A 24,864-nucleotide genomic window follows, 5' to 3' on the forward strand; every position below is an offset into this window, starting at 1 on the left:
AGGAGAGCAAATCGATATACATTATTATTATTATACAATCCTGAAATCAGCAGAGATTGTAAATATTAAAACAAAGCTTAAAACGCTGTTTGAGTGAACCCTGAATACAGAAAATGAATGGCGAAGTCCATTCTGGACATTGTAGACTCCTCCTCCTCACCACTCTCTCGTCAGCTTGTGAGGCAGCATTCTTTGATTGGCTGGGAAAGAATGGGCGGAGTTGGTTAAACATCAGCCTGTGAGGCAGCAGTGGCGCAAACATCAGCCTGTGAGGCAGCTGTTCTTCACAGGCACCAAAGTCACTTGCACGACCAGCACCAGAGATATTAGAAAAGTATCAATGCCAGCACCCTCCTTATTAGGTTTCCCATGATGCAATGACTATCTGTCATGGCTGCACACTGATGTCACTCACAGTACATGGGTTGAAATACACAAATGTATACCATTGAGTTGAAATAACCTACATTACAGCAGTAAGGGTATATATTGTCAATTTACAATTATGCCGATCCCGGTTGGAAACAGTATTGACTTCATTGTAAGACTGCTGCAAATCACATTTGGGGATGTTGCGGGACGCTGAGATTCCCGTGCTCCGGGGTTTTCTGAAACCAAGCGGCGAGGCAACTGAATGGAAGCAGAATGTTTTCAGCGCTGCAGGTGAGATTATTAATAATTTATTCGACAAGCAGTATAAATCAAATTGTACATTTTGGTGTAGTTTACCTAGTTTTGTGAGTATTGTAGCTACCGTCACAAATAACGCTGGTGGCTAATACGTTCAGCTAATGAGTAGCTAGCTAACTAAAATAATAATGTGGAGACGAAGAAATGCATGGCTCGCAGTTAGCCACTGTCAGTCGGTTTGTCAATGGTGTGATAGCGTAATTTGAATGTGGAATGTTTAAATGTTAAATATTTGGGCAACGTGTTCTGATTCCTTGAAACTTACTAGTTAGTTAGTTCATGACAACACAGGTTGGAAACAACTAGCTGTCAATTTGTGGGAGACACCTTAGAATCTAACTTTAACGGTTAACACGAGCCGAGAATGGAGTAGTGGCTCACTACACCGCAGAGTAGTCAAATTTTGGCACGTGCAATTGACTGAATATTAATATCATAGACTCATACTGTTACTTTTAAACCCAACTATAGCTAGCTACGTTATTATCACAATATTGTTATATCGGTAGCTATCTCGCCCGAGGCTATGCCAAATCTCACCCTCCTACGTGTGAGCCACCAGTGTGCCGTGAACAACATAAGCAGCAACAATAGTGTAATCGGCGGTTAGCCTGCATAATAAAAGTCCCCCATTGACACTTGCAAAGGTTAAACGTTGTGAAATCATGCCACAATTAGACTAGATAATACTAAACAAGGTAGGAATCTTATGTAAATTCCACAAAAGACAATTAGTTAATTGGACAAAAAACGAACAAAAAACCTGTTGAAATTGCACTGCTTGTATTAGATTTCAGAATTGCATTATATTGCAATGTACGTACAGCTTTACCAGCCTACTCAGTGACTCCCACAGATTACAATTCTAAGGAGTTTTCACAAATATTAGCTTTACAGCTTTTAGTGAGGGACTTTACCTGTGGGAAATCACCACACTATTCGGCCTATTATGTGCATTGGACAATTTTATTAGTATTTTATTTATTTATTTAACCTTTATTTAACTTGGCAAGTGTTACCAACAAATTCTTATTTACAATGACGGCCTACCCAGGCCAAACCCGGATGATGCTGGGCCAATTGTGCGCCGCTCTATGGAACTCCCAATCACAGCCAGATGTGATACAGCCTGGATTCAAACCAGGGACTGTAGTGACGCCTCTTGCACTGAGATGCAGTGTCTTAGACCGCTGCCCACTCGGGAGCCCTTACTGTACATATTGCAATGTACATCTTACCTATGGATCTTGGGTCCATTAAATGGGTTATCAGCCTACTCAGTGGCACTCACAGAACACAACTGAGGAGTTTTCACAAATATTAGCGTTGTAGTTATTATATGTGAAGTCTTAATACATCCACAGTTAAATTTCCAACATATTTTAAACTTTTTTGTGTACAATTAAATAATTGTCATTTTGTTGAATTTATTTAATGTTCCAACCTTGTTTAGGATTAACTAAGCCAATTGTGGCATGATTCCACTATTTTTACCGTTTGCAATGGGGGGACTTTTACTTTTATTTTGAAGGCCAACCGGAGATCCCACTACTTTTGCTCATGCTAATGTTGTTCACAACACAAGTGTGCGAGCAGCCTGTGATAACTTGCCGGGAGCTAGATGTCTAGCAAAACTAATGAGTAGCTTGGTCTCTGTAATGTTTTCTTGCTACATTATATAATAATATGAGAGGCAGCAATAGTGAGTTAATTGCTGTCAGGCTCTTTCGCTGAACACTCTTTTGTCAATTTACTGCATTGAGGCTGCGGCCACGCACGTGGGGCAAACATCCCAGCCCCGGTGATGGGAAAACGTTAAGTCTCTCTGGACAATCACCATGCACTGCGGCTATATGCTCGGCTATTTTCTTGACATGTATGTATGCTCGGCTATTTTCTTTATGTATGTATGTATGCTCATTTGTGCTAAATCCGAGGTCACTGGCTTTGCACAATAATCAATCCTGTCATAATTCTCGCCCATCATCCAGTCACTGATGGCACAGTAGCTGTGTTAAGTGATGTAGCACTAACTAAGTAATGGTTGTCTGGGCTGTTGTCGGAATAGACATGACATATTTTGGTCATATTTGGATAAAGCAAACTAGGCTGTGATTTTAAGACGTCACTTCTCTGCAATTTTTGACATCAGGCTGGATTGAAATGATATATTGTGAATGAAGCGTTAGCCCTGTTTCATTACACTGCAAGTTTTTTGTTGTTTAAATCCAACACGTTTACACCGATGACACAATGTAGTTACCTTCCTGTTCCCGTGCTTGTAGGAGAGAGATGAGGCTGTTGCACTGACTAGTTACGAAATCTACGCTAATGTAATAGATGAAATGTTACTTGAATATTGAGGCCCTGGGCAATTCATATGGATTTGCCTTACATTAAGGACTGCTTAATGTGAGAACCATTTTATGAATTGTCTAATTTTGAGGTCGAATTGTTTTCCATAATTGCTGTTCTGTTGTTCCGTGACAAATCTGAAATAGAATAGCATTTGGTGCATATCAGGTTGTCATTGAATATCAGTCTCAAAACACATGGCATTATATTGAAATGACAAGACAGTTAGGAATGTATGATTGGTTTTCTTGATTTCTACTATGACATTGTGTATTGAAAACATTTGTCCCAATAATCTCTCCTTTCTCCCCAAATCCTGGTGCACTTGTTCACTACCCATCATGGATTCTATTTTTGTTGGCAGTTGTGAAGAGGTGCACACTTCAGGAGCAAGGAGAGATTTTTGGGACGTAATGCATTTTTATAGTTATTTAGCTCGGGATTCGAACTAGCAACCTTTCGGTTACTGGCCCAATGCCCTTAACCACTAGGCTACCTGCCGCACATGTCTGTCAGCTTGCAGGGATGTTTTAGTTTGCTCAGGTTTACCAGTTATTTTACTGCACACCCAGCCTCTCCTCCTTCCCATTACTCTCTCTCTCTCTGTCTCTCAGGCCTTTCCTCACTCTCATCAGGTGAGCACAATGCAATCAATGCTAATGAGCACCACAGGCATCCCTGTTCAAATAAAGAACTAATGAAAGCTGGAGAGAAGCTGAAGCGTAGCACACCAATTGCATTAAATGCAATTATACCAGGCCGAGACGCCTTGGCCTCATAGCTACACTTATCTTTATCAATCAAAATTCCTCCCCCTTCAGTAATGCCCTTCCAACACCCAAAAGCTTGCTCACAGTAAAGAGTCTGAATACTTATGTAAATGTGGTATTATTTTAAAAATATTTTTTATAAATTAGCAAGAATGTCTAAACCTGTTATAGCTTTTATCATCATGGGGTATTGTGTGTAGATTGATGAGGGAGGGAAACGATTTAATCCGTTTTAGAATAAGGCTGTAACGTAACAAAATGTGGAAAAAGTCTGAGTCTGAATACTTTCAGAATGCACTGTAAGTATTGAAATATAGGCCTAAGTAAGTGACGGTATTAAGACTCAACAGGATGCGCTCTTAGACTTACAGCTTGATGGTGCTTATACAAGGCTGCTATATTAAACCTACTAATGACTTTAAGACATGAAGGTCAGTCAATCTGGAAAATTTCAAGAACTTTGAATGTTTCTTCAAGTGCAGTTACAAAAACCATCAAGCGCTATGATGAAACTCTCTCATGAGGACCGGAAAGGAAGACCCAGAGTTACCTCTGCTGCAGAACAGCCTCAGAAATTGCAGCCCAAATAAATGCTTCGGAGTTCAAGTAACAGGCACATCTCAACATCAACTGTTCAGAGGAGACTGTGTGAATCAGGTCTTCATGGTCGAATTGTTTCAAAGAAACAACTATTAAAGGACACCAATAATAATAAGAGATTCGCTTGGGCCAAGAAACACGAGCAATGGACTTTAGACCGGTGTAAATCTGTCCTTTGGTCTGATGAGTCCAAATTTGAGATTTTTGGTTCCAACTCCTGTGTCTTTTGTGAGACGCGGAGTTGATTAACGGATGATCTCCGCATGTGTGGTTCCCACCATAAAGCATGGAGGAGGTGGTGTGGTGGTGCTTTGCTGGTGACATTGTCTGATTTATTTAGAATTCAAGGCACACTTAACCAGCATGGCTACCACAGCATTCTGCAGCGATACGCCATCCCATCTGGTTTGCGCTTAGTGGGACATTTGTTTTTCAACAGGACAATAACCCAACACACCTCCAGGCTGTGTAAGGGCTATCTGACCAAGAAGGAAAGTGATGGCGTGCTGCATCAGATGACCAGGCCTCCAGATTTACCCGACCTCAACCCAATTGAGATGATTTGGGATGAGTTGGACCGCAGAGTGAAGGAACAGCAGCCAGCATATGTGGGAACTCCTTCAAGACTTTTGAAAAAGCATTCCAGGGAAGCTGGTTGAGAGAATGAAAAGTGTGCAAAGCTGTCCTCTAGGCAAAGGGTGGTTACTTTGAAGAATCTCATATAAATATATTTTGGTTTAACACTTTTTTGGATACATGATTCCATATGTATTATTTCATAGTTTTGATGTTTTCACTATTATTCTACAATGTAGAAAAACCCTTGAATGAGTAGGTGTGTCCTAACTGGCAGTGTGTTTTTGAATGTTTTTTTATATTTTTTATATATATCTATGATTTTATAAACCCAGTCACATTTAACAGTTAGTGCATTGATTTATAGACCTAGTTAAGTTGTGGTTTCCTCTCTCCTCAATTTTCTTAGACATTTAAGGCAAGGGTTGTTTTTAAATATAGAGTCATAATGAGACAAATGTGACATTGTGTAAATAACACATTATTGCAGGAAATGAAGAAATATATAAACATTCTGTAGGTGAACGCTGGAATTAAACAATGAACTTTGCAAATGAAGAAAAGATGTGTGCTTTAAGGAAATAGACACCAGGCTCGACTAGAAGCCTGTCTAATAAGAACCTGTTGTGTTGAGTGATTTAAGCCAATAAACGCCCAGGATATTAACTGAAGTTTTGCACTAATGATCTGTGAGAAACAGAATGAGAGTGGTTATGTTGTGGAGCAAAGCAGAGTGTATGGTGCAGCGTAGCCAGCAGATTCCTATTTGTCCTCATGCTAGCTAGCTAGCTAGCAGTAGCCACATCAGCCATTTTGGAATGGCCGTGCCAGCCAATCAGCTCATTTGATGTTCAAAACAATGTGCTGTTCTGTAATGGCTACTGCTAACTAGCAGGGCTGGGAATTGTCAGGGACCTTACGATACTTAGGTGCCGAAACGATATGTATTGCGATTTTCATGATTCTATATGTGTGCTGTTATTTTTGTGATTCAATGTTCTATGATCATTGCTCACCATATGTCTGCTGCAGACAGACAAGAGGGAGCCATTAGAAATCAAGTTTTGATCAGTCATGGAACTAAAAGTTCTGAAAACATTGGGTACAAATCAATTTTTGTAATTCTATATATTTTGCCATGCCTGTGTATTCATGTGATATTTGAATAAAACAGTATGTATGGGCAAATTTAGTTAGCAGACATGTCAGAAATGTCCAGATCAATTATCCCAAGTTATAATAGCTCTCTAAGGTATGAAATGACTAACATGACAAGAGGAACTGATGATGCACTACTTAATTTCAATATTGCGCTTGTGCATTCTACTATTACATGATTGCATCTGCTGGCTCGTAATCTGCTGGCTAGGTCCAGCGGGATGCTTCATTTTCTCCACCCTGGTGTCGTAATGGTTCTGGGACCACCAGGGTTCTCACCAGATAATGTAAGAAAGGTGCTGCGCCACCTTGTGGACTGGCTGGGCCACTGTAATAAATAAATAAATATATATATATATAATATATATACTGCTCAAAAAAATAAAGGGAACACTAAAATAACACATCCTAGATCTGAATGAATGAAATATTCTTATTCAATACTTTTTTATTTACATAGTTGAATGTGTTGACAGCAAAATCACACAAAAATGATCAATGGAAATCAAATTTATCAACCCATGGAGGTCTGGATTTGGAGTCACACTCAAAATTAAAGTGGAAAACCACACTACAGGCTGATCCAACTTTGATGTAATGTCCTTAAAATGAGGCTCAGTAGTGTGTGTGGCCTCCACGTGCCTGTATGACCTCCCTACAACGCCTGGGCATGCTCCTGATGAGGTGGCGGATGGTCTCCTGAGGGATCTCCTCCCAGACCTGGACTAAAGCATCCGCCAACTCCTGGACAGTCTGTGGTGCAACGTGGCGTTCGTTGGTGGATGGAGCGAGACATGATGTGCTCAATTGGATTCAGGTCTGGGGAACGGGCGGGCCAGTCCATAGAATCAATGCCTTCCTCTTGCAGGAACTGCTGACACTCCAGCCACATGAGGTCTAGCATTGTCTTGCATTAGGAGGAACCCAGGTCCAACCGCACCAGCATATGGTCTCACAAGGGGTCTGAGGATCTCATCTCGGTACCTAATGGCAGTCAGCCTACCTCTGGCGAGCACATGGAGGGATGTGCGGCCCCCCAAAGAAATGCCACCCCACACCATGACTGACCCACCGCCAAACCGGTCATGCTGGAGGATGTTGCAGGCAGCAGACGGCGTCTCCACGGCGTCTCCAGACTCTGTCACGTCTGTCACATGTGCTCAGTGTGAACCTGCTTTCATCTGTGAAGAGCACAGGGACTCCAGTGGCGAATTTGCCAATCTTGGTGTTCTCTGGCAAATGAAAAACATCCTGCACGGTGTTGGGCTGTAAGCACAACCCCCACCTGTGGACGTCGGGCCCTCATACCACCCTCATGGAGTCTGTTTCTGACCGTTTGAGCAGACACATGCACATTTGTGGCCTGCTGGAGGTCATTTTGCAGGGCTCTGGCAGTGCTCCTCCTGCTCCTCCTTGCACAAAGGCGGAGGTAGCGGTCCTGCTGCTGGGTTGTTGCCGTCCTACGGCCTCCTCCACGTCTCCTGATGTACTGGCATGTCTCCTGGTAGCGCCTCCATGCTCTGGACACTACGCTGACAGACACAGCAAACCTTCTTGCCACAGCTCGCATTGATGTGCCATCCTGGATGAGCTGCACTACCTGAGCCACTTGTGTGGGTTGTAGACTCCGTCTCACGCTACCAGTAGAGTGAAAGGACCGCCAGCATTCAAAAGTGACCAAAACATCAGCCAGGAAGCATAGGAACTGAGAACTGGTCTGTGGTCCCCACCTGCAGAACCACTCCTTTATTGGGGGTGTCTTGCTAATTGCCTATAATTTCCACCTGTTGTCTATTCCATTTGCACAACAGCATGTGAAATTTATTGTCAATCAGTGTTGCTCCCTAAGTGGACAGTTTGATTTCACAGAAGTGTGATTGACTTGGAGTTACATTGTGTTGTTTAAGTGTTCCCTTTATTTTGTTGAGCTGTGTGTGTGTGTCATTAAAATAAGTAAAAACAATGGACACACAATGGCAAAATTGTGATGGTGTCAGAAGAACTAACGACTTTCTTTTTACATGGTCTATCATATTTGATCCACCCATTATCTCAGATGCGCACACACAGAAAACACATCTCTGAATATGTTACTTTGTCAGCTTCTTGTGTGTCTCACTGCTTATTCCTTTTCCAGAGGTGGGTCCTGTGCTGCAGTCCGTTTGAACGGGACTTTGAGGCGGTGCTGCTGAGTTCTCAGGTCCTGGACCTGCTAGGTGGAGGAGACCGCAGCGATGGAGATGCCATTGATGCCTACCTGAAGAGACGGGTCCTGGCCTACCTCGATAACAGCACAGAGGAGGACAAGGCTGACGGGTAGAAACAATATCTGGGTAGGGATTTCTTGCTGATGCCTTATTCAATGTTACTGTTACTTAATTCATTGAATCAAGTGTTTTAGTGTTGGGGTAAAAGCCTGCACACCCTGTAGCTCCCCAGGACCAGAGTTGGTGGACACTGCATTTAGTGTTTATTTTAAACAAGATTTACTATCCTTTCAACGCAAGCCCACGTATTTATTTTTTCAGTGTACATCACTATGAATGAATAAAACTATCTGTGACTTCATCTTGAAAACAATACCTCATGCCATGATTTAGACCTGAGTTTAGGCCAAGCTGTGCTGCCAGGTGACGCCTCAAAATGGAGGCCCACCACAGTTAAGTTCTTGACGGCAGGAACGTTGTGCCAGTACAGTGACTTTTTAAAAACATTTTATTGAGTGAAGGGGTAGGGGAATTACCAGGCATGGGCTTCTCGCTGAATGGTGCCGAGTGGAGCTTCCTGCTGCCATGAATTATACATTTTTAATAAGGACAGCTTCACATCTCTTTCTCTCCCATGGGGATGCCTGTGGAAGAATGGGTATTACAGCAAGCGTCGCTACACTCCGTATCAGAAGCTTTCAATCCTCTATCGCTCTCCCATTTTTCTTACAGTGATTGTAGTCAATTACATGTGTCAGAGGAGCCTGTGTGTACAGTATGTATGCATGGCTTTAATTGCCCTGAGGTAGATGGGAAGCAGCGTTGTTCTTTGCCCCCAACCTGTGCCTGGTTACACCAGACATCTTATTGAATGAATCCTGCTGTGAGGATTGGAGCAGCCGGCCATATCCACTGGCGGCCTGACTCGCGGTGTGGAAATCAAATGGGCGTATCTTTACTCGTTTCGTTAAGCGGCAGATAGCCTAGTGGTTAAGAGCGTTGGGCCAGTAACCGAAAGGTCGCTGGTTTGAATCTCCGAGCCGACTAGGTAAAATAATCTGCCGATGTGCCCTTGAGCAAGACAACCTAATTGCTCCTGTAAGTCACTCTGTATTAGAGCGCCTGCTAAAATAATGAATACATATAGAAACGCAACATGCAACAATTTTAAAAGTTTTGACTGGGTTACAGTTCATATAAGGAAATCAGTCAATTTAAAACAGCTAATTAGGCCCCTAGCAGGGCATAGACCCACCCACAGGAGGGCCAGGCCCAGCAAATCAGAATTGACTTCTTATTTTTTCCACAAAAGGGATTTATTAGAAACAGAAATACTCCTCAGCATCCCACCGTTGAAGATGCCGGATGTGGAGGTCATGGGCTGGCGTGGTTACACGTGGTTTGCGGTTGTGAGGCCGGTTGGACATACTGCTAAATTCTCTAAACTGACGTTGGAGGTTTATCGTAAAGAAAATAACCTTACATTTAGTAGCAACAGCTCTGGTGGCCATTCCTGCAGTCAGCATGACAATTGCACGCTTCCTCAACTTGAAAATATCTGTGGCAGCTCCTCAATATGCCACACATGCCAGGTGAATGGATTATCTTGGCAAAAGATAAATGCTCACTAACGCTTCCTCAACTTGAAAATATCTGTGGCAGCTCCTCAATATGCCACACCTGCCAGGTGAATGGATTATCTTGGCAAAAGATAAATGCTCACTAACAGTGATGTAAATATATTATTTTTTAGAGAAATACATTTTTTGTGCATATGGAACATTTCTGGGATCTTTTATTTCTGCTCATGAAACATGGGACCAACACTTTACACGTTGCGCTTTTATATTTTTGTTCAGTATGAATTATCTCTTTCATCTCTGTACTGAGCTTGTGCTCGCTCTTTTGGGAAGCCTCGTTTGACAATTCTCTGGGCTCTCAATTTATTTTGTCCCCTCACTTTTCTATTGCTCCTTCTCTCTTCTGTTTTGTTTCTGTGTTTTTCTATTGTCTAGTAGTTCTGTGTCCTGTACTTTCCCTCCATTGTTTTTTTCTTCTGTTTTCTCTGTTCTTTTTCTTTTAGCGACTGTTTTTTCCTATTCCTACTCATTGTGACTTTCTTTTTCTTCTCTCTCTCAGGGAGATTGCCCTGTTGGCCCAGGCGGTCGCCAGCCTTCACCTCTTTGTCAGAGTAACTGGACAGGTCCCCCTGTCACCATCCATGTCCCTGACCTGCTAACCCAGGCCCTGCTATCCTCATTCACTGAGGTACAGTTACACCCCTATGTTCACCCAAGTGTTTTGATCTAAATTGCAACTTTTGGTAAAAAAAGAAGGCCTAGTGTTTTTGCCTATATCGTGGCAGTGTGGAAATGATCTCAAATGAGTGCAGAAAATGCAGAAATTGATGGAAATTATTTTAGAACAGTATAAAACGATCACATTTAACAAACCAAACATTTAAAATACCGCTATAGAGGGTAAAGTAAAAACCCAAACCGACTGTGCAAAAATACTGGTGTATATAGTAAAATACGATATACCGCCCAGCCCTGTCCTCACCCCTGCATTATTGGGACACAAGAGAAGGTTAATTACTAGGGCCTGTCCGCCTCGGTCCTCACCATTCATCACACTGTCAGAATCACATCCCAGTGGAGAAGAACCCATTGAAATATTTTAGAATATACAGTGGGGCAAAAAAGTATTTAGTCAGCCACCAATTGTGCAAGTTCTCCCACTTAAAAAGATGAGAGAGGCCTGTAATTTTCATCATAGGTACACTTCAACTATGACAGACAAAATGAGAGAAAAAAATCCAGAAAATCACATTGTAGCATTTTTAATGAATTTATTTGCAAATTATGGTGGAAAATAAGTATTTGGTCACCTACAAACAAGCAAGATTTTTGGCTCTCACAGACCTGTGACTTCTTCTTTAAGAGGCTCCTCTGTCCTCCACTCATTACCTGTATTAATGGCACCTGTTTGAACTTGTTATCAGTATAAAAGACACCTGTCCACAACCTCAAACAGTCATACTCCAAATTCCACTATGGCCAAGACCAAAGAGCTGTCAAAGGACAGGTAACAAAATTGTAGACCTGCACCAGGCTGGGAAGACTGAATCTGCAATAGGTAAGCAGCTTGGTTTGAAGAAATCAACTGTGGGAGCAATTATTAGGAAATGGAAGACATACAAGACCACTAATAATCTCCCTCGATCTGGGGCTCCACGCAAGATCTCACCCCGTGGGGTCAAAATGATCGCAAGAACGGTGAGCAAAAATCCCAGAACCACACGGGGGGACCTAGTGAATGACCTGCAGAGAGCTGGGACCAAAGTAAAAAAGCCTACCATCAGTAACACACTACGCCGCCAGGGACTCAAATCCTGCAGTGCCAGACGTGTCCCCTTGCTTAAGCCAGTACATGTCCAGGCCCGTCTGAAGTTTGCTAGAGAGCATTTGAATGATCCAGAAGAAGATTGGGAGAATGTCATATGGTCAGATGAAACCAAAATAAAACTTTTTTGTAAAAACTCAACTCGTTGTGTTTTGGAGGACAAAGAATGCTGAGTTGCATCCAAAGAACACCATACCTACTGTGAAGCATGGGGGTGGAAACATCATGCTTTGGGGCTGTTTTTCTACAAAGGGCCCAGGACGACTGATCCGTGTAAAGGAAAGAATGAATGGGGCCATGTATTGTGAGATTTTGAGTGAAAACCTCCTTCCATCAGCAAGGGCATTGAAGATGAAATGTGGCTGGGTCTTTCAGCATGACAATGATCCCAAACACACCGCCCGGGCAACGAAGAAGTGGCTTCGTAAGAAGCATTTCAAGGTCCTGGAGTGGCCTAGCCAGTCTCCAGATCTCAACCCCATAGAAAATCTTTGGAGGGAGTTGAAAGTCCGTGTTGCCCAACAACAGCCCCAAAACATCACTGCTCTAGAGGAGATCTGCATGGAGGAATGGGCCAAAATACCAGCAACAGTGTATGAAAACCTTGTGAAGACTTACAGAAAACGTTTGACCTCTGTCATTGCCAACAAAGGGTGTATAACAAAGTATTGAGAAACTTTTGTTATTGACCAAATACTTATTTTCCATCATAATTTGCAATTAAATTAATAAAAAATCCTACAATGTGATTTTCTGGATTTTTAGTTGAAGTGTACCTATGATGAAAATTACAGGCCTCATCTTTTTAAGTGGGAGAACTTGCACAATTGGTGGCTGACTAAATACTTTTTTGCCCCACTGTATGTGTTGCCACCCTAGGGTCACACACTACTCATGAAGCAAATTTAGAACTTTTACTAATCAAAAACAAAAAATAACGTAAAATACTGTCAAATGTGAAAAATACCATGATGTGATATTTTGGCCATATCGCCCCGCCCTAGGTGAGGAGAGAAGTTTCCTCCTGCGCCTGGTGGAGACACCTGATTGGTGGACTTAATCACATATTACAACAGACGAGTGAGTGCAAATCGGCCTTTAACTCCACCTATACAACAGTCTTAGGACTATACATCCTTTAAACAGGGTTCTCATGAAATGTTCAGTAGTTAAACTGAATTTCTGAGATCTCTATACAAAAATACTGTCCAACAGCTAGATCCATGTCTAGCTGTAGATCCAACATCCATGTCCATGTAGATCCAACAGCTAGATCCATGGTTCAATGTCTAATTTAACTGATTAATGTATGATAATGTATAACGACAACTTACACTGCCATAAATGCAAGGACAGGAAAAATGTTTTGTCGTACGATTTTGGACAAATCCTTTAAGACAACCATTAAAAAGGGGTAAACAGGTTTTAAATCAACTTGTGAATTTTATTGAATATAACCATGTTCTCCCCTTAATGTAATTATTTTTTTGGGTGTGGGGGCAGATTATTAATTTATCAAACAAAAAAAAGTTGTCCAGCGTAGGAAATCCTCACTTGTAGCCTTGTTTATTAAAATATTCATATCTCCTTTCCCTTCATACCTACATAGAGCTGCCATTTCAGGCATCACTTCGGGGGACAGGGCAGCAGAGCCACAACATATCCTTGATCTTTTCCTCAACCTTATGCCAGTCTTGGTCCCCTCTGTCATATCGCTCTACTTCCCAGCCTGGGGCCCTGACCTCAGCCCTGCTCGGCAGTCTTCTACTGGATGGAGAGTCTGTGTATAGACTGGTATGGAACCCCTTCCTGCTGCTAGCCAGCGGCAAACTGGTCAACTGTACTATCAAGCTGGACAGCCTTCAGGTAAGACATAATCACCCTCCCTCCCCCCAAAAAATATATATACAATACCAGTCAAAAGTTTGGAAACACTTACTCATTGCAGGTTTTTTTTATTTTAAATTTCTACTATTTTCTACATTGTAGAATTGAGTTAATTTTGGGAATTTCTTTCCTTCTTAATGTGTTTGAGTCAATCAGTTGTATTGTAATAAGGTAGGGGTGGTATACAGAAGATAGCCCTATTGGTAAAAGACCAAGTCCATATTATGTCAAGAAGTGCTGAAATAAGCAAAGAGAAACAACAGTCCATCATTACTTTAAGACGTGAAGGTCTGTCAATTGGGGAAATTTAAAGAACTTTGAACATGCAGTCGCAAAAACCATCAAGCGCTATGATGAAACTGGCTCTCATGAGGACCACCACAGGACCCAGAGTCACCTCTGCTGCAGAGGATAAGTTCATTAGAGTTCCCAGCCTCAGAAATTGCAGCCCATATAAATGCTTCACAGAGTTCAAGTAACAGACGCATCTCAGCATCAACTGTTCAGAGGAGACTTTGAATCAGGCCTTCATGGTCGAATTGCTGCAAAGAAACCACTACTAAAGGACACCAATAAGAAGAGACCTGCTTTGGCTAAGAAACACGAGCAATGGACATTAGACTGGTGGAAATCTGTCCTTTGCTCTGGAGTCCAAATTGTAGATTTTTTGTTCCAACCGCCGTGTCTTTGTGAAATGCAGAGTAGGTGAACGAATCTCTGCATGTGTATTTCACACCATGAAGCATTAGAGGATGATGTGTGGTGTGATGTGGGGGTGCTTTGCTGGTGACATTGTTTGCTACATGATTCCATATGTGTTATTTCATAGTTTTGATGTTTTCACTATTACTGTACAATGTACAAAATAAAGTAAAACCCTTGAATAAGTATGTGTGTACTAACTTTTGGTACTGGTACTGTGTATATATGTATATTTTAGAGCCGTAATGGCTAAATATTATTTATGTAACTGCGTATTGGCTGCCTTTGAGTTTCAGAAGTTCACCACAACATCCTAAGATCATGCTATAACGGAGGCTATTTTAGTATTACTGATACCTACAAATTACTACATGCTGCAATGTGTAGTTTGCTGATAAGATCCATTCTAGTGATCCTACTACTACAGTTGAGACGCGCAACTACCGCCGTACTCATCCCCCTACCATTCAGCCTTTAAAATGCTATTGAGATAAATTAATTAATTACAACCACCTTCTGCGAACATCTGGGAGTTCAACAGCTAACTGTTTTTAACTCAAGGGCACACTGTCCGCTGCTACCTCCATCCCTCTGTAGTCTTATTGTCACCCAGCTTCTCCACCTCTCCCATCCCAGTCATAAAGAGAGGATGAGAGATTGGCCTGCACTGCTTATCTGCATGTCATCAAATCAAATGTTATTTGTCACATGCACCAAATACCACAGATGTAGACCTTAACGTGAAATGCTTACTTACACAAGACCTTAACCAACAATGCAGTTTAAAAATAAAAATGGAGTTAAGAAAGTATTGACTTTTTTTGCTTTAGTTTATTTAGTAACACAATAAAATGGCAATAACTAGACTATATATAGGGGGTACTGGTACCGCGTCAATGTGTGGGGGTACAGGGTGATTGAGATTATTTGTACATAAGGTAGGGGTAAAGTGACAATGCATGGTTAATAAACAGCAAGTATCAGCAGTGTAAAAACAAAGGGGGGGGGGGGGGGGGGGTCAATGCAAATAGTTAGGTTGGCCATTTGACTAATTATTCAGCAGTCTTATGGATTGGGGGTAGAAGCTGTTAAGGAGACTTGGTGCACCGGTACTGCTTGCTGTGTGATAGCAGAGAGAACAGTATGACTTGGGTGGCTGGAGTCTTTGACTATTTTTTTGGGCCTTCCTCTGACACCGTGTAGTACGTAGGTCCTAGATAGCAGGAAGCGTGCCCCCATTGATGTACTGGACTGTACGCACTACCCTCCGTAGCGCCTTACGGTCAGATGCAGCGCAGTTGCCATCCCAGTGTGCTGATGCAACCGGTCACGATGCTCTCAATGGTGCAGCTGTATTACTTTTTGAGGATCTGGGGACCCATGCCAAATCTTTTCAGTTTCTTGAGGGGGAAAGCCATTGTCGTGCCCTCTTTACGACTGTCCTGGTGTGTTTGGACCATAGTAGTTTGTTGGCGATGTGGTCACCAAGGAACTTGAAGCTCTCAACCTGCTCCACTACAGCACCGTCGATGAGAATGGGGGCGTGCTTGGCCCTCCTTTTTCTGTAGTCCACAATCAGCTCCTTTTGTCTTGCTCACATTGAGGGAGAGGTTGTTGTCCTGGCACCACACTGCCAGGTCTCTGACCACCTCCCTATAGGCTGTCTCATCGTTGTCGGTGATCAGGCCTACCATTGTCGTCAGCAAACTTAATGATGGTGTCGGAGTCGTGTTTTGTCATGCAGTCGTGAATGAACAGTGAGCACAGGAGGGGACTAAGCACACACTCCTGAGGTGCCCCCGTGTTGAGGATCAGCGTAGCTGATGTGTTGTCTACCGTTACCACCTGGGGGCGGCCCGTCAGGAAGTCCAGGATCCGGTTGCAGAGGGAGGTGTTTAGTCCCAGGGTCCTTAGCTTAGTGATGCGCTATGTACTATGGCGTTGAACGCTGAGCTGTAGTCAATGAACAACATTCTCAGAAAGGTGTTCCTTTTGTCCAGATGGGAAAGAGCTGTGTGATTGCGGTTGCGTGATCTTGTTGGGGCGGTATGAAAATTGGAGGATGATGCTGTTTATATGAGCCATGACCATCCTTTCAAAGCACTTCATTGCTACCGATGTGAGCGCTACAGGGCGGTAGTCATTTAGGCAGGTTACCTTTGCTTTCCTCGGCACAGCGACTATGGTGCTTCACTTGAAATATGTATCTATTACATACTCGGTCAGGGAGAGATTGAAAATGTCAGTTGGTCCACACATGCTCGGAGTGGTAATCCGTCTGGCCCTGCGGCTTTGTGAATGTTGACCTGTTTAAAAGTCTTGCTCACATCAGCTACAGAGAACGTGATCACACAGTCGCCTGGAACAGCTGGTGCTGTCATGCAGGCTTCAGTGTTGCTTGCCTCGAAGTGAGCACAAAATGCATTTCGCCCGTCTGGTAGGCTCATGTCACTGGGCAGCTCGCGGCTGCATTTCTCTTTGTAGTCTGTTATAGTTTGCAAGCCCTGCCACATCCGACGAGTGTCAGCGCCGGTGTAGAAGGATTCAATTTTAGTCCTGTATTGACGCTTTGCAAGTTCGATGGTTCGTCAGGGGGCATAGTGGGATTTATTATAAGCGTCCGCATTAGTGTCCTGCTCCTTGAAAGTGGCAGCTCTCTGAAATCCATGGCTTCTGTTTGGGATATGTATGTACGGTCACTGTGGGGGCGATGTCGTCGATGCACTTATTGATGAAGCCGGTGTCTGATGTGGTATTCTCCTTAATATCATTGGATGAGGGTGAGAGGGAGCTTTGTACGCTTTTCTGTGTGTGGAGTGAAGGTGGTCTAGAGTTGTTTTATTTCCCCCTCCCTGTGGTTGCACATGTGACATGCTGGTAGAAATGAGGTAAAACAGATATAAGTTTGCCTGCATTAAAGTCTCCGGCCACTAGGAGCACCGCTTCTGGATGAGCATTTTCTTGTTTGCTTATGGCCTTAACCTCTAGCGTCGAGCAATCCCGTATCCGGGAGCGTAATCATAGCCTCAAGCTCATTACCATAACGCAACCTTTGAGCTGTTATTTTCCCTGACACTTTATGTTTTGGTCAGAGAGCTGAAAAAGAGAGAGTTGGACATTTTTATCGCTGGATCAGCACTTAACTCTACCATTGTATGTTGGTTCTTAGTGGGTTGTCATGTGTGTTCAGGTGGTTCAAGCACTAGTACAGTAGTTTTATTTATTTAGTTACTTTGAGTGACCCCATCTATGTATTGTGCTGTTTGTACAAAAGCGAACTCTCTCATATTCACTTGCCTGTTTGTTGTTCCACTTAAATACTCCCCCACACACTCACTAACTCCTAAAAGGTGGTCCTCTGTAGCCCAGTGTGGTCCACTGTTGCCCAATGTGGTAGAGCATGGCACTTTCAACGCCATGATAGTAGGTTTGATTCCCGGGACCAACCATACAAAAAAAGTATGCATGTATGACTAAGTTGCTTCTACTCATGCATGTTTGCAATCAAGTGTCATATGGCATTAACCTCTTCTAACGAGGCTAATTTAAACTGCTAGGTGAAAATATCATTTCTCACTTTGGCCATCTAAGTCATGGTGGCCTTGAGTGGGACGTCCGTGAGGTACTTGAGCGTCAGTATAAACACGCTGAAGAGTTGAAGAAATAATGCAGCTGCCATTTCCAGTTAAGTCCTTATCTTTGAAGAGGGCTGATGTCAGCGGTGGTTTTGAGGCGGAGGAGCCCCAGTGTTCTTCGCAGGTTGATGTGGAGCTTTGATGTCAGCACATAATCTACAAAATGTTTGTCTCTGCCTCACTGTTTGTGTGAGCACTTGTCTTTGTGTGTGTGTAGGCAAATCGTGGCAGGGGATGGATGGGATCATAACGTCTGTGTTGCTGTGTCGGCAGGCTCAGGCTAAAGTGGAGATTGCTCCTCTAAATGAGACTATTTCATTTGCAGCGGTCCAGTAGTGCTGGTTGGGTGAGGACAGACAGGTACATTTTCCTGATGGTCTTAAAACTAAAAGGAGTCCACTTAAGGAAAACTCGGCAGTAAGCACATTCTATTCTCTTTTATCTCTGGACCACCACTACACAGGACTCCCAATGAAGACTTACTAGAAAAGATAACCAACAGGTTGTGCAGGACAGCAGAAAAGTACGTAAAGAACTTGATAATGTGTGATGGTTAAAAATATCCCCATCAGATAAAACCCAAACGATGTATAACAAGCTGTGTGTTACCTTTACCAGGCTGTAAGCCTTTTGTCCATTGACACAGTGCTGTAATGCATCAAACTCTTTACTTGAGTAGCAATTTTAATCCCGTTTTATCTAGATGATTATGTAGTTGTGATATGATTGATTACCTGCATTATCATGATATTGATGACTGACACAAACTTAAGACATTCTAGAGAATGTTAACATTTTACAGTCACGGTAGTGAGATCGGTCAGTTCGAGCCATAATGTTGTCATGTTGTCATTCTGAGACTGGAAGCACCCACCGAGCTGAGATATACAACTTTTATACTGAGTCTGCCATTCTGTTATTTCCCCATCAGCATGTATGCTCCATTAGATTCAGGCCCCAATATATGAGCAATTTATTATTTCTCTCGCTGCTCTTAATCAGTTTAGGGAGATTTGGAGTATGACTTGCTGGGCCACAGAAATAGAAAAGCATTTCACAGCAACAGGGCTCATGTCAGCATTGACATATCCTCTGCTCTAAATGTATTTACTTTTATTTAACTAGGCAACACAACTTCAAGATGACATCCCTTCCTCAAACTGCTAATGTTTTTGTTCTCCCCACTGAAACCCAGCCCAGTTAGGAATCAGAAGGAAACAGTTTGACCCGGAGAATTTGCCAGCCAAGTTACAACAGGAAGGCTGCTGGTGTTTTTCCTTTCTACTCGGTTCTGATTTGCTCAAGTCAAGTTGCATTGCGTGATTTTACAAGTAGAAACGGCAGGTTCGTCAGGTATCATTCGTCTGTACTGTTGCTACACTATATATACAAAGTATGTGGACACCCCTTCAAATTAGTGGATTTGGCTATTTCAGCCACACCCGTTGCTGACAGGTGTATAAAATCGAGCACACAGCCATGAATTCTCCATAGACAAACATTGGCAATATAATGTCCTTACTGAAGAGCTCAGTGACTTTCAACATGGCACTGTCATAGGATGCCACCTTTCCAACAAGTTGGTTCCTGAAGTTTCTGCACTGTTACATGGAACCCAAACCGGCCATCGCGCATACATTTATTTTGTCCCCCGACACCAAACGCGATCACAACACGCAGGTTAAAATATCAAAACAAGGGCCTCCCGGGTGGCGCAGTGGTCTAAGGCATGCTATGTGGTGGTCTAAAGTCTAGCTATGCCACCAGCTATGCCACCAGAGACTCTGGGTTCGAGCCCAGGCTCTGTCACAGTCGGCCGCGACCGGGAGGCCCATGCACGCGGACCAGGTTGCGAGGTGTATGGCATTTCCTCCGACACATTGATGCGGCTGGCTTCCGGGTTGGATGTGCACTGTGTTCAGAAGCAGTGCGGCTTGGTTGGGTTGTGTTTCGGCGGAAGCATGGCTCTCGACCTTCGCCTCTCCCGAGTCCGTACGGGAGTTGCAGCGATGAGACAAGACAGTAACTACTAACAATTGGATACCACGATATTGGGGAGAAAAAGGGGGTGAAAATAAATGAATAATAAAACATCAAAACAAACTCGGAACCAATTACATTAATTTGGGGACTCTTTGCATCAACTTAATGTAATTGTCAATAAAAGCCTTTGACACTTATGAAATGCTTGTATTTTTACTTCAGTATTCCATACTGGCCACACCACAGTACTGACAAAAATATCTAAAGACACTGAAGCAGCAAACTTTGTGTAAATTAATATTTGTGTTATAGGTCGACCGATTAATCGATTAATCGGAATGGCTGGGACGATTTGTAAAAGTTTTCATAACCGTCGGAAATTGTTATTTTTGGACACCGATTTGGCTGATTTAAAAACAAAAAAATAATAATATATATATATATATATATATATTTTTTTTTTTTTAAATATAGATTTATTTTTTACGCCTTTAATCTTTATTTAACTAGGCAAGTCGGTTAAGAACGCATTCTTATTTTCAATGACGGCCTAGGAACGGTGGATGCTTTGTTCAGGGGCAGAACGACAGATTTTTTTTACCTTGCCAGCTCCGGGATTCAATCCTGCAACCTTTCTGTTAACTAGTCCAACGCTCTAACCACCTGCCTCTCATTGCATTCCACGAGGAGCCTGCCTGTTACGCGAATGCAGTAAGCCAAGGTAAGTTGCTAGCTAGCATTAAACTTATCTTATAAAAATCAATCAATCATAATCACTAGTTAACTACACATGGTTGTTGATATTACTAGTTTATCTAGCATGTCCTGCGTTGCATATGATGCTCATTCGCAAAAAACGACGGTCCTTGCTCCAATGTGTACCTAACCATAAACATCAATGCCTTTCTTAAAATCAATACACAGAAGTATATATTTTTAAACCTGCATATTTAGCTAAAGTAAATCCAGTTTAGCAGGCAATATTAACCAGGTGAAATTGTGTCACTTCTCTTGCGTTCATTGCACGCAGAGTCAGTGTATATGCAACCGGTTGGGCTGCCTAAATTGCCAGAATTTTACGTAATTAAGACATAACATTGAAGGTTGTGCAATGTAACTGTTACGGTGAGTGAATGAGGACCCAAAAGCGAACTAACTTAAACAGAGCTTCTTTAATAACCAAACATAGGTAGGCTCAGATAGACCGGCAGATTCCGACAGGACAGGACAAGGTTACAGCAAACATGACGATAGTCTGGCTCAGGCATGAAACACAACAAACAAGAATCCGACAAGGACAGGAACAAAAACAGAGAGAGATATAGGGGACTAATCAGAGGGAAAAGGGGAACAGGTGGGAGAAGGGGTGACGAGGTAGTCAAGAGGAGACAAGGAACAGCTGGGGGAAAGCGGGGGAGAAAAGGTAACCTAATACGACCAGCAGAGGGAGACAGGGTGAAAGGAAAGGACAGAAAGACACAACATGACAATACATGACAGTACCCCCCCACTCACCGAGCGCCTCCTGGCGCACTCGAGGAGGAAACCTGGCGGCAACGGAGGAAATCCTCGATCAGCGCACGGTCCAGCACGTCCCGAGAGGGAACCCAACTCCTCTCCTCAGGACCGTACCCCTCCCAATCAACGAGGTACTGGTGACCACGGCCCCGAGGACGCATGTCCAAAATCCTGCGGACCCTGTAGATGGGTGCGCCCTCGACAAGGATGGGGGGGGGGGGGGGGGGGGGGAAGACGAGCGGGGGCGCGAAGAACGGGCTTAATACAGGAGACATGGAAGACCGGGTGGACGCGACGAAGGTATCGCGGAAGAAGAAGTCGAACTGCGACAGGATTAATGACCCGAGAAATACGGAACGGACCAATGAACCGCGGGGTCAACTTGCGAGAAGCCGTCTTAAGGGGAAGGTTCTGAGTGGAGAGCCAAACTCTCTGACCGCGACAATATCTAGGACTCTTAGTTCTACGCTTATTAGCAGCCCTCACAGTCTGCGTCCTATAACGGCAAAGTGCAGACCTGACCCTCTTCCAGGTGCGCTCGCAACGTTGGACAAAAGCCTGAGCGGAGGGGACGCTGGACTCGGCGAACTGAGATGAGAACAGCGGAGGCTGGTACCCGAGGCTACTCTGAAAAGGAGATAGCCCGGTCGCAGACGAAGGAAGCGAGTTGTGGGCGTATTCTGCCCAGGGGAGCTGTTCTGACCAAGACGCAGGGTTGCGAAAAGAAAGACTGCGTAAGATGCGACCAATAGTCTGATTGGCCCGTTCTGCTTGACCGTTAGACTGGGGGTGAAAGCCGGAAGAGAGACTGACGGAAGCCCCAATCAAACGGCAAAACTCCCTCCAAAATTGAGACGTGAATTGCGGACCTCTGTCCGAAACGACGTCTGACGGAAGGCCATGAATTCTGAAAACATTCTCGATGATGATTTGTGCCGTCTCTTTAGCAGAAGGAAGCTTAGCAAGGGGAATGAAATGAGCCGCCTTAGAGAACCTATCGACAACCGTAAGAATAACAGTCTTCCCCGCTGACGAAGGCAGTCCGGTGACAAAATCTAAGGCGATGTGAGACCACGGTCGAGAGGGAATGGGAAGCGGCCTGAGACGGCCGGCAGGAGGGGAGTTACCGGACTTAGTCTGCGCGCAGACCGAACAAGCAGCCACGAAACGACGCGTGTCATGCTCCCGGGTGGGCCACCAAAAACGCTGGCGAATGGAAGCAAGCGTACCCCGAACGCCAGGGTGGCCGGCTAACTTGGCAGAGTGAGCCCACTGAAGAACGGCCAGACGAGTAGGAACGGGAACGAAAAGAAGGTTCCTAGGACAAGCGCGCGGCGACGGAGTGTGAGTGAGCGCTTGCTTTACCTGCCTCTCAATTCCCCAGACAGTCAACCCGACAACACGCCCCTCAGGGAGAATCCCCTCGGGGTCAGTGGAGGCTACTGAAGAACTGAAGAGACGAGATAAAGCATCAGGCTTGGTGTTCTTAGAGCCCGGACGATAAGAAATCACGAACTCGAAACGAGCGAAAAACAGCGCCCAACGCGCCTGACGCGCATTAAGTCGTTTGGCAGAACGGACGTACTCAAGGTTCCTATGGTCAGTCCAAACGACAAAAGGAACGGTCGCCCCCTCCAACCACTGTCGCCATTCGCCTAGGGCTAACCGGATGGCGAGCAGTTCGCGGTTTCCCACATCATAGTTACGTTCCGACGGCGACAGGCGATGAGAAAAATACGCGCATGGGTGGACCTTGTCGTCAGAGAGGGAGCGCTGAGAAAGAATGGCTCCCACGCCCACCTCTGACGCGTCAACCTCGACAACGAACTGTCTAGAGACGTCAGGTGTAACAAGGATAGGAGCGGATGTAAAACGATTCTTGAGGAGATCAAAAGCTCCCTGGGCGGAAACGGACCACTTAAAGCACGTCTTGACAGAAGTAAGGGCTGTGAGAGGAGCTGCCACCTGACCGAAATTACGGATGAAACGACGATAGAAGTTCGCGAAGCCGAGAAAGCGCTGCAGCTCGACGCGTGACTTAGGGGCGGGCCAATCAATGACAGCTTGGACCTTAGCGGGATCCATCTTAATGCCTTCAGCGGAAATAACAGAACCGAGAAATGTGACGGAGGAGGCATGAAAAGTGCACTTCTCAGCCTTCACAAAAAGACAATTCTCTAAAAGGCGCTGGAGGACACGTCGAACGTGCTGAAGATGAATCTGGAGTGACGGTGAAAAAATCAGGATATCGTCAAGGTAAACGAAAACAAAGATGTTCAGCATGTCTCTCAGGACATCATTGACTAATGCCTGAAAGACAGCTGGAGCGTTAGCGAGGCCGAAAGGAAGAACCCGGTATTCAAAGTGCCCTAACGGAGTGTTAAACGCCGTCTTCCACTGAAACCCAGCCCAGTTAGGAATCAGAAGGAAACAGTTTGACCCGGAGAATTTGCCAGCCAAGTTACAACAGGAAGGCTGCTGGTGTTTTTCCTTTCTACTCGGTTCTGATTTGCTCAAGTCAAGTTGCATTGCGTGATTTTACAAGTAGAAACGGCAGGTTCGTCAGGTATCATTCGTCTGTACTGTTGCTACACTATATATACAAAGTATGTGGACACCCCTTCAAATTAGTGGATTTGGCTATTTCAGCCACACCCGTTGCTGACAGGTGTATAAAATCGAGCACACAGCCATGAATTCTCCATAGACAAACATTGGCAATATAATGTCCTTACTGAAGAGCTCAGTGACTTTCAACATGGCACTGTCATAGGATGCCACCTTTCCAACAAGTTGGTTCCTGAAGTTTCTGCACTGTTACATGGAACCCAAACCGGCCATCGCGCATACATTTATTTTGTCCCCCGACACCAAACGCGATCACAACACGCAGGTTAAAATATCAAAACAAGGGCCTCCCGGGTGGCGCAGTGGTCTAAGGCATGCTATGTGGTGGTCTAAAGTCTAGCTATGCCACCAGCTATGCCACCAGAGACTCTGGGTTCGAGCCCAGGCTCTGTCACAGTCGGCCGCGACCGGGAGGCCCATGCACGCGGACCAGGTTGCGAGGTGTATGGCATTTCCTCCGACACATTGATGCGGCTGGCTTCCGGGTTGGATGTGCACTGTGTTCAGAAGCAGTGCGGCTTGGTTGGGTTGTGTTTCGGCGGAAGCATGGCTCTCGACCTTCGCCTCTCCCGAGTCCGTACGGGAGTTGCAGCGATGAGACAAGACAGTAACTACTAACAATTGGATACCACGATATTGGGGAGAAAAAGGGGGTGAAAATAAATGAATAATAAAACATCAAAACAAACTCGGAACCAATTACATTAATTTGGGGACTCTTTGCATCAACTTAATGTAATTGTCAATAAA

The 24,864-nt window shown here is 44.1% G+C and overlaps 1 protein-coding gene across 1 annotated transcript in view; it reads left to right on the plus strand.

Annotated features, from left to right (window-relative positions):
• Nucleotides 1-226: 226 nt before the first annotated feature.
• Nucleotides 227-24,864, plus strand: part of LOC110502429 (tetratricopeptide repeat protein 27) — a 158,340-nt gene continuing 133,702 nt past the window's right edge. The window contains exons 1-5 of the mRNA XM_036960856.1: nt 227-663; nt 8,287-8,482; nt 10,496-10,624; nt 12,766-12,841; nt 13,371-13,627. The gene's annotated coding sequence lies outside the window, so the exon portion shown is untranslated. The remainder of the gene's footprint in view (nt 664-8,286; nt 8,483-10,495; nt 10,625-12,765; nt 12,842-13,370; nt 13,628-24,864) is intronic.

Source organism: Oncorhynchus mykiss, chromosome 23 (genome assembly GCF_013265735.2).
Source record: "Oncorhynchus mykiss isolate Arlee chromosome 23, USDA_OmykA_1.1, whole genome shotgun sequence".
Classification (NCBI taxonomy): Eukaryota; Metazoa; Chordata; class Actinopteri; order Salmoniformes; family Salmonidae; genus Oncorhynchus; species Oncorhynchus mykiss.